Source organism: Hemiscyllium ocellatum, chromosome 24, assembly GCF_020745735.1.
Source record: "Hemiscyllium ocellatum isolate sHemOce1 chromosome 24, sHemOce1.pat.X.cur, whole genome shotgun sequence".
Lineage (NCBI taxonomy): Eukaryota > Metazoa > Chordata > Chondrichthyes > Orectolobiformes > Hemiscylliidae > Hemiscyllium > Hemiscyllium ocellatum.
In genome coordinates this window covers 307501-323246 of record NC_083424.1, presented here as the reverse complement: position 1 = coordinate 323246, position 15746 = coordinate 307501, and the positions used below count along the sequence as shown (strand labels likewise).

Sequence of the window (15746 nt, the reverse complement as noted above, 5' to 3'; positions counted from 1 at the left end):
AAAGATTCTGAGAGATAGGATTTATGATAGTTTGGAAAAACATAGTTTGATTAAAGATAGTCAGCATGGCTTTGTGAGGGGCAGGTTGTGCCTCTTGAGCCTTATTGAGTTATTTGAGGATGTGACGAGACAAGTTGACGAAGATCGAGCAGTGGATGTGATATATTTAGATATCAGTAAGGCATTTGATAAGGTTCCCCATGGTAGGCTCAGTCAGAAAGTCAGGAGGTATGGGATACAGGGAAACTTGACTATCTCGATACAGAATTGGTTGACTGAAAGAAGACAGTGAATGGAAGCGAATGGAAAGTATTCGGCCTGGAGGTAGTGTCCCGCAGGGATCTGTTCTTGGGTCTCTGCTCTTTGCAGTTTTTATAAATGAAGAAGTGGGAGGGTGGGTTAGTAAGTTTGCTGATGACACAAAGGTCAGTAGCATCATAGATTGTGTCGAGGGCTGCTGCAGGCTACAACAAGACATTGACAGGATGCAGAGCTGGGCTGGGAAGTGATAGATGGAGTTCAACCTGGATAAATGTGAAGTGATGCATTTTGTAAGGTTGAATTTGAATGTTGAATACAGGGATAAAGACAGGATTCTTGGCAGTGTGGAAGAACATTAGATGGGTCGGTGTTTGTACAATGTGTGCAGGAGGGTTTCCTGACACAATATGTCGACAGGCCAACAAGAGGGGAGGCTATATTGGATTTGGTTCTAGGTAATGAACCAGGCCAGATGTTAGACTTGGAGGTAGGTGAGCACTTCGGGGACAGTGACCACAACTCGGTGACTTTTACTTTAGTGATGGAGAGGGATAATCGTGCGCCGCAGGGCAAGAGCTATAGCTGGGGGCAGGGAAATTATGATGCAGTGAGGCATGACTTAGGATGTGTGGATTGGAAAAACAGGCTTCAAGAGAAGAACACTAATGAGATGTGGGGATTGTTCAAGGAGCAGCTACTGCGTGTCCTCGATAGGTATGTACCAGTCAGGCATGGTGTAAAGGGCCTTGTGAGGCAGCCGTGGTTTAGTAAGGAATTGGAGTCCCTTGTGAAAGGGAAGAAGGCGGCATATGTAAAGATGAGGCGTGAAGGTTCAGTAGGGGCGATTGAGAGTTATAAGGTAGCCAGGAAGGAGCTAAAGAGGGAGCTAAGAGAAGCGAGAAGGGGACATGAAAAGTCTTTAGCTGGTAGGATTAGGGAAAACCCAAAGGCTTTCTATAGGTATGTCAAGAATAAAAGGATGACTAGGGTAGGTATCGGTCCAGTCAAGGATAGTAGTGGGAAGTTGTGTGTGGAGGCGGAGGAGATTGGAGAGACATTAAATCAGTACTTTTCATCAGTATTCACTCAGGAACAGGACACTGTTGCTGATGTGAATATGGAATCACAAATAATTAGAATGGATGCCCTGGAAATATGCAGGGAAGAGGTTTTGGGAATATTGGAAAGGATGAATATAGATAAGTCTCCTGGGCCTGATGGCATTTACCCCAGGATCCTATGGGAAGCTAGGGAGGAGATAGCAGAGCCATTGGCCTGGATTTTTATGTCGTCATTGTCAACGGGAATAGTACCAGAGGACTGGAGGATAGCGAATGTGGTCCCATTGTTCAAGAAAGGGAGTAGGGATAGCCCTAGTAACTATAGGCCAGTGAGTCTGACTTCAGTGGTGGGCAAAGTCTTAGAGAGAATGGTAAGGGATAAGATTTATGAACATCTGGGTAGGAATAACGTGATCAGGGATAGCCAGCATGGTTTTGTGAAGGGCAGGTCGTGCCTCACAAACCTTATTGAGTTCTTTGAGCAGGTGACTAACGAGGTGGACGAGGGTAAAGCAGTAGATGTTGTGTATATGGATTTTAGTAAGGCGTTCGATAAGGTTCCCCATGGTAGGCTAATGCTAAAACTTCGGAGGTATGGCATTGAGGATACATTAGAGGTTTGGATTAGGAATTGGCTGGCTGGAAGGAGACAGAGGGTAGTAGTTGATGGATTATGTTCATCTTGGAGCGCAGTTACTAGCGGTGTACCACAAGGATCTGTTTTGGGACCATTGCTTTTTGTTATCTTTATAAATGATCTAGAGGAAGGACTTGAAAGCTGGGTAAGCAAGTTTGCGGATGACACAAAAGTCGGTGGAGTTGTGGATAGTGAGGAAGGAAGTGGTAGGTTACAGCAGGATATAGATAAGTTGCAGAGCTGGGCGGAAATGTGGCAAATGGAATTCAATGTAGCTAAGTGCGAAGTCGTTCACTTTGGTAGGAATAACAAGATGATGGATTACTGGGCTAATGGTAGGCTACTTGGTAGTGTGGATGAGCAGAAGGATCTTGGTGTCCATGTACACAGATCTCTGAAAGTTGCCACCCAGGTAAATAGTGCTGTGAGGAAGGCATATGGTGTACTGGGCTTTATTGGCAGAGGAATTGAGTTCCGGAGTCCTGAGGTCATGTTGCAGTTGTATAAGACTCTGGTGAGGCCTCATCTGGAGTATTGTGTGCAGTTTTGGTCGCCATACTATAGGAAGGATGTGGAAGCTTTAGAACGAGTGCAGAGGAGGTTTACCAGGATGTTGCCTGGAATGGTAGGAAAATCTTATGAGGAAAGGCTGAGGCACTTGGGGCTGTTCTCATTGGAGAAGAGAAGGTTTAGGGGAGATCTGATAGAAGTGTATAAGATGATTAGGGGTTTAGATAGGGTAGATACTAAGAACCTTTTACCGCTAATGGAGTCAGGTGTTACTAGGGGACATAGCTTTAAATTAAGGGGTGGTAGGTATAGGACAGATGTTAGGGGTAGATTCTTCACACAGCGGGTTGTGAGTTCATGGAATGCCCTGCCCGTATCAGTGGTGAACTCTCCTTCTTTATGGTCATTTAAGCGGGCATTGGATAGGCATTTGGAAGTTATTGGGCTAGTATAGGTTAGGTAGGATTCGGTCGGCGCAACATCGAGGGCCGAAGGGCCTGTACTGCGCTGTATCCTTCTATGTTCTATGTTCTAACAGTGGGACACACTGGTTGTGTGTGGAGTCAGAGGAGATGGGGAAGCACTAAACTAATATTTTTTGACAGTTTTCATCTAGAAAATGACAATGTTGTCGAGGAGAATACTGTGATACAGGCTACTAGACTAGGTGGAATTGAAGTTCACAAGGAGGAGGTATTAGGAATCCTGCAGAGTGTGAAAATAGATAAATCCCCTGGGCCGGATGGGATTTATCCTAGGATCTTCTGGGAAGAAAGGGAGGAGATTGCCGAGCCTTTTACCTTGATCTTTAAATCATCATTGTCTGCAGGAATAGTGCCAGAAGACTGGAGGATAGCAAATGTGGTTCCCCTGTTCAAGAAGGGGAGCAGAGACAACCCTGGTAATTATAGACCAGTGAGCCTTACTTCAGTTGTTGGTAAAGTGTTGGAAAAGGTTATAAGAGATAGGTTTCATAATCATCTAGAAAAGAATAATTTGATTAGGGATAGTCAGCACGTTTTCGTGAAGGGTAGGTCGTGCCTCACAAACCTTATTGAGTTCTTTGCGAAGGTGACCAAACAGGTAGATGAGAGTAAACCGGTTGATGTGGTGTATATGGATTTCAGCAAGGCGTTCGATAAGGTTCCCCACAGTAGGCTTTTGTACAAAATGCAGAAGAATGGGATTGTGGGAGATATAGCAGTTTCGATCAGTAATTGGCTTGCTGAAAGATGACAGAGGGTGGTGGTTGATGGGAAATGTTCATCCTGGAGTCCAGTTACTAGTGGTGTACCGCAAGGGTCGGTGTTGGGTCCACTGCTGTTCGTCATTTTTATAAACGAACTGGATGAGGGCGTAAAAGAGTGGGTTAGTAAATTTGCAGACAACACTAAGTTTGTGAGAAGATTTGTAGCTCGGGTGCTCGTTGTTGTGGTTCTGTTCGTCGAGCTGGGAGTTTTTGTTGCAAACGTTTCGAGCTACAAATCTTCTCACAAGCTTTGAACACCTACGGGCGAGAGACGCTAAGACAAGCCAGGAAATGGGAATCCTGTGCCAACCGCCTAAGCGCCACATATGAACAACTCCGGTTCCTGCACGAATGCCCAAAGAATCGAATCCTTCCACCATGTGTCAGATACAGACCACAGTCAACAATCCACAAGCCAGGGACACAGCCAGACAGAACGGATTCAGGATGATCCAGGTAATGATTACAGACGCTCACAACAGACTTCACAAATACAGACAAGAAATTGCGCGCCAAAAATCGTTAATTTCAAAAACCACTAATCAGGAATGGACCCAGACCATAGAACAGGCTGTCACCATAAGACAGAACAGGACCACACACTGCAAAAAAAAGGCACTAAAAGAAAAAATGGCCAAACTAACACACAACAAAGAGGACACCACAACACACTCCTGGGTTAGAAACCTCTCCCACAGACAGCTCACAGACACGGAAAGAACAATACTGGACTTAACTACAACCACAGGGACGCCAAGACAGCAGACTTCCTAGCAGCACTAGAATGCACACTCAGGAACAATGGACTGACAGTAGAGACACAACAAACAGTGAGACAAAGTATCATACCTCTGACAATAAGGAAAAGACAAACACAAAACCTCAACACTAAGGAGAAAGAAGCACTAAAATCAGTAAGAAACGATAAGAACATTATCATAGTACCAGTAGACAAAGGCAGAATGACGGTCATCCTGGACAAATCAGATTACACTCAAAAGGCAGAGCAACTACTTGCAGATACCAACACCTACCAAAAGAGGGAGTTTGACCCCACCCCACAGCTCACCAATAGGATAAACAACACACTGAGGAATCTACAAAAAAACGGACAGATAACCAGGTCTGACCTACAAAGAATGAAACCGGAAAGCAACACCACCCCCAGATTCTATGGACTACCTAAAGTACACAAACCAGACATCCCACTCAGACCCATAGTATCACTACCAGGGACTCCATCACACAAACTGGCTAAAGAACTACAGCAGAAACTAAAACACCTGATCAGCGGATCCAAACACTCCATACAATCAACACAGGAATTCTTGGACATCATCAGAAATATACACATAGACAAGGAAGAAACCATGGTCTCATTCGATGTAACGGCACTGTTCACCTCTATCGACAAAACTCTAGCCAGAGAAACAATATCAACCTGCTGGACATACAGAACAGACAACAGGACGTTGAACCTATTAACAAAGACGGCATACTTAAACTACCGGACCTGTGCCTCACAACATACTTCACATTCAACAACCAGATATATGAACAAATCAACAGCACACCCATGGGCTCACTGATCTCCGGACTCATAGCAGAAGCAGTAATGCAAAGGTTAGAACAAACAGTCTTACCGCAAATACAACCCAAACTCTGGGTCAGATATGTGGACGACACCTCTGTAATCATTAAAAACACAGAAATAGAGAACACACACCGGATCATCAACGCCACACTCACAGGAATCCGATTCACGAGAGAGGAAGAAAAGGACAACCAGCTCCCATTCCTGGACGTGATGGTACAGAGAACACCGAACGGAGAATTCACCACAAAGGTATACAGGAAAGCCACACACAGACCAAGTCCTGAACTATGAAAGCAACCACCCCAACACACACAAACGAAGTTGCATCAGGACATTATTTAAAAGGGCCACAACACACTGCAGCACACCAGAACTACAAAAAGAGGAAGAAGAACACCTAAACAATGTATTCACCAAAAACGGATACCCGCGCAATTTCATCAACAGATGCCTAAGGGAAAGACAACGGAATGAGGACATGCCACAACCCAAAGGACTGGCCACACTCCCATACATCAGGAGCATTTCTGAACTGACAGCCAGACTGCTGCGACTACTAGGACTCATAACAGCACACAAACCAACAGCCACCCTCAGACAACAACTCACCAGGACAAAGGACCCGATACCCAGCATGAGCAAAACCAACGTAGTGTACAAAATCCCATGCAAGGACTGCACAAAACACTACATAGGACAAACAGGAAGACAGCTAACAACCCGCATCCATGAACACCAACTAGCCACGAAATGACACGACCAGCTATCCTTAGTAGCCATACACTCAGATGACAAATAACATGAATTCGACTGGGACAACACCACTATTATAGGGCAAGCCAGACAGAGAATGGCCAGGGAATTCCTAGAGGCATGGCATTCATCCACAAATTCTATCAACAGACACATCAACCTAGACCCTATATATCGGCCACTGCAGCAGGCAGCAACTGACAACCGGAAGCGGCAGATTCAAACCAGTATAAATGCCGGAGGAATCAGCACAGAAGCGCTTCAAAGGAGGCTCCCAAGCACTGAAGATGTCACCTAGAAAGGGGACGAAACGTTTGCAATAAAAACTCCCAGCTCGGCGAACAGAACCACAACAAGACAATACTAAGGTCGGTGGAGTTGTGGATAGTGTCAAAGGATGTTGTAGGTTACAGAAAGACATAGATAAGCAGCAGAGCTGGGTTGAGAGGTGGCAAATGAAGTTTAATGCGGACAAGTGTGAGGTGATTCACTTTGGTCGGAGTAACCGAAATGCAAAGTACTGGGCTAATGGTAAATTTCTCGGTAGTGTAGATGAGCAGAGAGATCTTGGTGTCCAGGTACACAGATCCTTAAAAGTTGCCACCCAGGTTTCTTCCGCAACTACACTGGCACCACCCCCCACCTTTTCCTCCGCTACATCGATGACTGTATCGGCGCTGCCTCGTGCTCCCACGAGGAGGTTGAACAGTTCATCAACTTTACCAACACCTTCCATCCCGACCTGAAATTCACCTGGACCATCTCAGACTCCTCCCTCCCCTTCCTAGACCTTTCCATTTCTATCTCGGGTGACCGACTCAACACAGACATTTACTATAAACCGACTGATTCCCACAGCTACCTGGATTACACCTCCTCCCACCCTACCCCCTGTAAAAACGCCATCCCATATTCCCAATTCCTTCGTCTCCGCCGCATCTGCTCCCAGGAGGACCAGTTCCAATATCATACAGCCCAGATGGCCTCCTTCTTCAAGGACCGCAGATTCCCCCCAGACGTGATCGACGATGCCCTCCACCGCATCTCCTCCACTTCCCGCTCCTCCGCCCTTGAGGCCTGCTCCTCCAACCGCCACCAAGACAGAACCCCACTGGTTCTCACCTACCACCCCACCAACCTCCATATGCAGGGTATCATCCACCGTCATTTCCGCCATCTCCAAACGGACCCCACCACCAGGGATATATTTCCCTCCCCTCCCCTATCAGCGTTCCGCAAAGACCACTCCCTTCATGACTCCCTCTTCAGGTCCACACCCCCCACCAACCCAACCTCCACTCCCAGCACCTTCCCCTGCAACCGCAGGAAATGCAAAACTTGCGCCCACACCTCCTCCCTCACTTCCCTCCAAGGCCCCAAGGGATCCTTCCATATCCGCCATAAATTCACCTGCACCTCCACACACATCATCTATTGCATCCGCTGCACCCGATGTGGCCTCCTATATATTGGGGAGACGGGCCGTCTACTTGCAGAACGCTTCAGAGAACACCTCAGGGACGCCCGGACCAACCAACCCAACCACCCCGTGGCTCAACACTTTAACTCCCCCTCCCACTCCACCGAGGACATGCAGGTCCTTGGACTCCTCCATCGGCAGAACATAACAACACGACGGTTGGAGGAAGAGCGCCTCATCTTCCGCCTGGGAACCCTCCAGCCACAAGGGATGAACTCAGATTTCTCCAGTTTCCTCATTTCCCCTCCCCCCACCTTGTCTCAGTCGATTCCCTTGAACTCAGCACCGCCCTCCTAACCTGCAATCCTCTTCCTGACCTCTCCGCCCCCACCCCACTCCGGCCTATCACCCTCACCTTGACCTCCTTCCTCCTATCACATCCCCATCGCCCCTCCCCCAAGTCCCTCCTCCCTACCTTTTATCTTAGCCTGCCTGGCACCCTCTCCTCATTCCTGATGAAGGGCTCTGGCCCGAAACGTTGAATTTCCTGTTCCTTGGATGCTGCCTAACCTGCTGTGCTTTAACCAGCAACACATTTTCAGGGTTGGTAAGGCGGCATACAATGTTTTAACTTTTATTAATAGAGGGATCGAGTTCCGGAACCATGAGGTTATGCTGCAGCTGTACAAAACTCTGGTGCGGCCGCACTTGGAGTATTGTGTACAGTTCTGGTCACTGCATTATAAGAAGGATGTGGAAGATTTGGAAAGGGTGCAGAGGAGATTTACTAGGATGTTGCCTGGTATGGAGGGAAGGTCTTACGAGGAAAGGCTGAGGGACTTGAGGCGGTTTTCTTTGGAGAGAAGAAGGTTGAGAGGTGGCTTAATAGAAACATATAAGATAATCAGAGGGTTAGATAGGGTGGACAGGGAGAGCCTTTTTCCAAGTATGGTGACGGTGAGCACGAGGGGGCATAGCTTTAAATTGAGGGGTGATAGATATAGGACAGATGTCAGAGGTAGTTTCTTTACTCAGAGAGTAGTAAGGGTATGGAATGCTTTGCCTGCAATGGTGGTAGATTCACCAACTTTAAGTGCATTTAAGTCGTCATTGGACAGGCATATGGACGTACATGGAATGGTGTAGGTTAGATGGGCTTCAGATTGGTATGACAGGTCGGCGCAACATCAAGGGCCGAAGGGCCTGTACTGCGCTGTAATGTTCTATGTACATAGATCTCTCAAAGTTGCCACCCAAGTTGATAGAGTTAAGAAGGCGTATGGTGTTTTGGCTTTCATTAAGAGGGGGATTGAGTTTAAAAGCCAGGAGGTTATGTTGCAGCTCTGTAAAACCCTAGTTAGACCACACTCGGAATATTGGGTTCAGTTCTGGTTACTTCATTATAGGAAAGATGTGGAAGCTTTAGAGAGGGTCCAGAGATTTACGAGGCCGCAGCCTTGATTGGAGACCTTCTCTTATGGAGACAAGGAGGAAGAGAGGTGTCTTGTTAGAGGTGTACATGGCATAGATAGAGTGGGTAGCCAGAGACCTTTCCCTAGGGCAGAAATGGCTGTCACGAGGGGTCATAATCTTAAGGTGAATGGAGGTAGATGTCAGAGGTAGGTTCTTTGTGCAGAGAGCGGTTGGTGCGTGGAAAGCACTGCTAGCAGTGGGAGTAGATTCAGAGACAGGAGGGAAATTTCAGCGACTGCTGGACAAGCCCATGTGCGGCAGTAAACTTAGGGCTGTGTAAGTTAGGTTGATCTTAGATTAAGATAAATGCTTGGCACAACATCATGGGCCGAAGGGCCTGTACTGTGCCGTACTGTTCTATGTTCTAAATGATATGTTGGAGCTGAAATTTTCAGAACACATCTGATTTCACATTTATTTCAAATGTGAGAAAATATCGATATATTTGCTATTTAAAACACAATATTGCTGTATACTGTTTGTTTCAAGAACAAGAGCTCCATAGTCTCCCAAATCTCTGGGTACAGAAGTGTGACCTGAGTCCCTATTAGATTGCCTGGGGACTGTCTGACAGTAACCATGCTACCTGGAGTACCTGGGGTACCATGCTACCTGGGGTACCTGGGGTACCATGCTACCAAAACCTTGCAAATTTCTCAGGCCCCCACCATGTTTCACTCCACCTTTTGTCACAATCTGCCCATCCTTTCCTGATGGGTTTAATTGCACACTTCTGGTGTCATTCTTAGTATTCCATTTATAATATTAACAACCAGAACTGCTCAGAGGTGCACAGGGTGTAGTCTGAACAAAACTTGATTCAGGTTTCATATAACTTCACTTCTTTTCAAAACTACTTCTCTAGAATCTAAGCTAAATGCTGTGACTAGTAATCCTTTTATGGCCTTGCCTTGTTTCAATGAAGGACCAGAGCTGCTCTCAGTACCTCAGGGTCATCAAGTACCACAATATCCTTTATACAAAAGGGAGAGACAGAAAGCAGAAAGCTAGAGATCAGTCAGGTTAACAATGGTCATAAGGAAAATGTTAGAAGTGCTAATTAAAGACATTATAACACTTCAGGCACTTCAAGAAGTTGAAGGCAGTGAGGCAGGGGCAGCCTGGTTTTGTGAAAGGGAAATCATGTTACCATTTATTGTGAGGGGAACTGAATATAAATGTAGAGAGATTATGCATCAGTTATACAAAGCAGTGGTAAGACAGTCGAGAGTATTGTGTACAGGACTGGTCTCCTTATTTAGGGAAGGTCAGAAATATATTGGATGCAGTTCCGAGGAAAGTTTACCAAACTAAAACCTGGAATGAGAACATTGGTTTATGAGGATTTGGGAACTTGGGAAAGTTAATGGTGACGTCTTGGGGACAGGAAAAAGTGAGGACTGCAGATACTGGACATCAGAGTCAAAAAGTATGGTGCTGGAAAAGCACAGCAGATCAGGCAGTATCAGAGAAGCAGGAGAATCAACGTTTCTGCCATAAGCTCTTCATCAGGAATGTTGCAGGGATGGTAATTTCAGTAAAACCTTTGGTAAGGTTCCATATGGGAGGCTGCTCTGGAAGGTTAGATGGCATGGAATCCAGGGGGAGCTGGCAAATTGGATAGACAATTAGCTTGATAGTAGAAAGCAGAGGGTAATAGTGGAAGGATGCTCGTCTGTCTGCAGGCCTGTGATTAATGGAGTGCCTCAGGGGTCGGTGCTGGGCTCATGACTGTTTGTTATTTATATCAATAATTTGGATGAGAATGTACAAGGCATTGCTAGTAAGTTTGCAGATGACACTAAAATAAGCGATATTGTGGACAGTGAGGAGGGTTATCAGAAATTGCAGCAGGACCTTGATCAGCTGGGCTAGTGGGCCAAGAAATGGCAAATAGAGTTTAATATTTCGGAAAGTCAAATTAAGGTTTCATGGTGAATGGTAGGGCCTTAAGGAGTGTAGTGGAACAGAGAGACCTTGGAGTTCAGGTTCACAGTTCTCTGAAAGTGGAGTCACAGATAGACAGGGCAGTGAAGACGACATTTGGTACACTGACCTTCATCATTCAGGACACTGAGTAAAGGAGTTGGGAAGTTATGTTACAGTTTTACAGGAAGTGACTGGATAGTGTAAAGGTACAATGTGACATAAAGGATTCCATCAGGAATAGCAGGAGATCAGGGACTGGGAAAGGCAGTTACAGTGACGTACTGGGCATATCACTGGACTCCCGGTTCAGAGATCCAGATGAATGCTCTGGGGATATGGGTTCAAATTTCACCCAGTGGAAAATAAAAAAGTCTGAAATGTTAAACTAGTGTCTGTGATACAGGTCATGACAAATATTATCGATTCCTGTAAAATATCATCGATTCCTGTAAAATATCATCGATTCCTGTAAAATATCACTTTTGGGGAGCAAACCTGGCCTGCACATCACTCCCACATCACTCCAGTCCCACTGCTACGTTAGCTGACTCTGAACTGCCTTGTGAAATAGAGCTGAGAACAATATAGCCCAGAACAGGCCCCTTGGTCCTCGATGTTGTGCTGACCTGTGAATTAATCTAAGCCATTAGGAAGAATCCAAAGGGTTTTTATAAATATATTAAGGACAAAAGGGTAACTAGGGAGAGAATAGGGCCCCTCAAAGATCAGCAAGGCGGCCTTTGTGTGGAGCCACAGAAAATGGGGGAGAGGCTAAATGAATATTTTGCATCAGTATTTACTGTGAAAAAGGATATGGAAGATATAGACTGTAGGGAAATAGATGGTGACATCTTGCAAAATCTCCAGATTACAGAGGAGGAAGTGCTGGATGTCTTGAAACAGTTAAAGGTGGTTAAATCCCCAGGACCTGATCAGGTGTACCCGACAATTCTGTGGGAAACTAGAGAAGTGATTGCTGGGCCTCTTGCTGAGATATTTGTATCATCGATAGTTACAGGTGAGGTGCTGGAAGACTGGAGGTTGGCAAACATGGTGCCACTGTTTAAGAAGGGCGGTAAAAACAAGCCAGGGAACTATAGACCAGTGAGCCTGACCTCGGTGGTGGGCAAGTTGTTGGAGGGAATCCTGAGGGACAGGACGTACATGTATTTGGAAAGGCAAGGACTGATTTGAGTTAGTCAACATGGCTTTGTGCGTGGGAAATCATGTCTCACAAACTTGAGGTTTTTGAAGAAGTAACAAAGAGGATTGATGGTGGCAGAGCAGTAGATGCGATCTATATGGACTTCAGTAAGGCGTTCGACAAGGTTCCCCATGGGAGACCGATTAGCAAGGTTAGATCTCATGGAATAAAGGGAGAACTAGCCATTTGGAAACAGAACTGGCTTAAAGGTAGAAGACAGAGGGTGGTGATGGAGGGTTGTTTTTCAGACTGGAGGTCTGTGACCAGTGGAGTGCTACAAGGATCGGTGCTGGGCCCTCTACATTTTGTCATTTACATAAATGATTTGGATGTGAGCATAAGAGGTACAGTTAGTAAATTTGCAGACGACACCAAAATTGGAGGTGTAGTGGACAGCGAAGAGGGTTACCTCAGATTACAACAGGATCTGCGCCAGATGGGCCAATGGGCTGAGAAGTGGCAGATGGAGTTTAGTTCAGATAAATGAGAGGTGCTACATTTTGGGAAAGCAAATCTTAGCAGGACTTATACACTTAATGGTAAGGTCCTAGGGAGTGTTGCTGAAGAAAGAGACCTTGGAGCACAGGTTCATAGCTCCTTGAAAGTGGAGTCGCAGATAGACAGGATAGTGAAGAAGGCATTTGGTATGCTTTCCTTTATTGGTCAGAGTATTGAGTACAGGAGTTGGGAGGTCATGTTGCGGCTGTACAGGACATTGGTTAGGCCACTGTTGGAATATTGCGTGCAATTCTGGTCTCCTTCCTATCGGAAAGATGTTGTGAAACTTGAAAGGGTTCAGAAAAGATTTACAAGAATGTTGCCAGGGTTGGAGGATCTGAGCTACAGGGAGAGGCTGAACAGGCTGGGGCTGTTTTCCCTGGAGTGACAGAGGCTGAGGGGTGACCTTATAGAGGTTTATAAAATCATGGGGGGCATGGATAGGGTAAATAGACAAAGTCTGTTCCCTGGGGTCGGGGAGTCCAGAACTAGAGGGCATAGGTTTAGGGTGAGAGGGGAAAGATATAAAAGAGACCTAAGGGGCAACGGGTGGTACGTGTATGGAATGAGCTGCCAGAGGAAGTGGTGGAGGCTGGTACAATTGCAACATTTAAGAGGCATTTGGATGGGTATATGAATAGGAAGGGTTTGGAGGGATATGGGCCGGGTGCTGGCAGGTGGGACTAGATTGGGTTGGGATATCTGGTCGGCATGGACGGGTTGGACCGAAGGGTCTGTTTCCGTGCTGTACATCTCTACGACTCATCCCCCTACACTATCCCACCATCATCCATATGCTTATCCAAGGACTGTTTAAATCCCCTAATGTTGCTGAACTAAATTGGCAGACAGGGCATTCCCCGCCCTTACCACTCTCTGAGTAAAGAATCTGCGTCTGACATCTGTCTTAAATCTATCACCCCTCAATTTGTAGCTATGCCCCCTCGTACAAGCTGACATCATCATCCTAGGAAAAAGTCTTTCACTATCTACCCTATCTAATCCTCTGATCATCTTGCATTTCTCTATCAAATCCCCTCTTAGCCTTCTTCTCTCCAATGAGAACAGACCCAAATCTCTCAGCCTTTCCTCATAAGACCTTCCCTCCAGACCAGGCAACATGCTGGTAAATCTCCTCTGCACCTTTTCCAATGCTTCCACATCCTTCCTGTAATGGGGCGACCAGAACTGGACACAATATTCCAAGTGTGGTCGCACCAGCGTTTTGTATAGCTGCAGCATGATATTGCGGTTCCGGAACTCAATCCCTCTACCAATGAAACCTAACACACCGTATGCCTTCTTAACAGCACTATCCACCTGGGAGGCAACTTTTAGGATCCATGTACATGGACTCCAAGATCCCTCTGCTCATGCACACTAACAAGAATCTTTCCATTGACCCAATACTCTGCCTTCCTGTTATTCTTCCCAAAGTGAATCATCTCACATTTATCTGCACTGAACTCCATTTGCCATCTCTCAGCCCAATTCTGCAGTTTATTTAACTCCCCTGCAACCTGTAACATTCTTCAACAATGTCCACTACTCCACCGACGTTAGTGTCATCTGCAAACTTACTAACCCATCCACTTATGCCAGCATCCAAGTCATTTATAAAAATGACAAATAGCAGTGGTCCCAAAACAGATCTTTGTGGCACACCACTAGTAACTGGACTCCAGGCTGAATATTTTCCATCAACCACCGCTCGCTGCCTTCTTCCAGAAAGCCAGTTTCTAATCCAAACTGCTAAACCAACCTCGATCCCATGCCTCTGCATTTTCTCCAACAGCCTCCTACCGTGTGGAACCTTATCAAAGGCTTTACTGAAGTCCATGTTTACCACGTCAACTGCCTTACCCTCATCTACATGCTTGGTCACCTTCTCAAAAAACTCAGTGAGGTTTGTGAGACCCTACTGCCCTTAACGAAACCATGTTGACTATCTGAAATCAAATTGTTGCTTGCTAGATGATTATAAATCCTATCTTTCATAATCCTTTCCAAAACTTTTTCCTACAACAGACGTAAGGCTCACTGGTCTATAATTACCTGGGTCATCTCCACTGCCCTTCTTGAACAAGGGCACAGCATTTGCAATCCTCCAGTCCTCTGGTAATAAATCTGTAGACAATGAAGACGCAAAGATCAAGGCCAAGGGCTCCAACATTTCCTTCCTAGTCTCCCAAAGAATCCTCGGATAAACCCTATCCAGCCCAGGGGACTTGTCTATTTTCATTCCTTCTAGAATTGATTACACCTCCTCCTTACTAACCTCAATCCTTTCATATCTATTTGCCTGTATCTCAGAATTCTCTTCTACAATATTCTCCTTTTCCTGAGTGAAAACAGATGAAAAATGTTCATTTAGCACCTCTCTGATTTCCACAGAGTCCACACACAACTGTCTTTGACTGGCCCTATTCCTACCCTCTTCATCCTTTTATTCCTCACATACCTATAGAAAGCTTTAGGGTTCTCCTTTATTCTATCTGCTAAAGACTGCTCATGTCCTCTCTTTCCTCTTCTTAACTCTCTCTTTAAATCCTTCCTAGCTAATCTGTAACTCTCCATCACCTTATCTGAACCATCTCGTCTCAACGTCACAAGAGATACAATTTCCCTAGTTAACCACGGTTCCCTTACCTTATCACTTCCTCCCTGCCTGACAGGGACATACCTATCAACATATGCAATATCTGTTCCTTAAACCATCTCCACATTTCGATTGTCTTCATTCCCTACATTTTGCTACTCCATTCTATGCATCCTAATTCTTGTCTAATCGCATTATATTTGTCCTTCCCCCATCAATAACTCTTGCCCTGTGGCACGTACCTATCCCTTTCCATCGCTGAACGAAACATAACCGAATTATGGTCGCTCTCTCTAAAGTGCTCACCTACCACTCAATCAAACACCTGGCCTGGTTCATTACCAAGTACCAGATCCAGTGTGGCTAAAATCCCCCATAATGACAATTCATGGTCCTTTCATTCCTGCCCAGAATCATTTTGCCAATCCTCTCCTCCACATGCCTAGAACTCTGCGGAGGCCTATAAAGAAAACTCCAAGTAGCGTGACCTCTCCTTTCCTGTTTCTAACCTTAGCCCATACCACCTCAGTAGATGGGTCCTCATCAAAAAGTTCT

At 45.8% G+C, this 15746-nt stretch overlaps 1 protein-coding gene across 7 annotated transcripts in view; it reads right to left on the bottom strand.

The window, feature by feature from the left end:
* Positions 1-15746, bottom strand: part of ncor2 (nuclear receptor corepressor 2) — a 246500-nt gene that overhangs the window by 229226 nt on the left and 1528 nt on the right. The window contains exon 1 of one of the 7 annotated variants that reach the window (XM_060843299.1): positions 14648-14720. The exons of the other annotated variants lie outside the window; for them this stretch is intronic. The gene's annotated coding sequence lies outside the window, so the exon portion shown is untranslated. Of the gene's footprint in view, positions 1-14647; positions 14721-15746 lie in introns of those variants that run through there. 7 annotated transcript variants of the gene reach the window in all.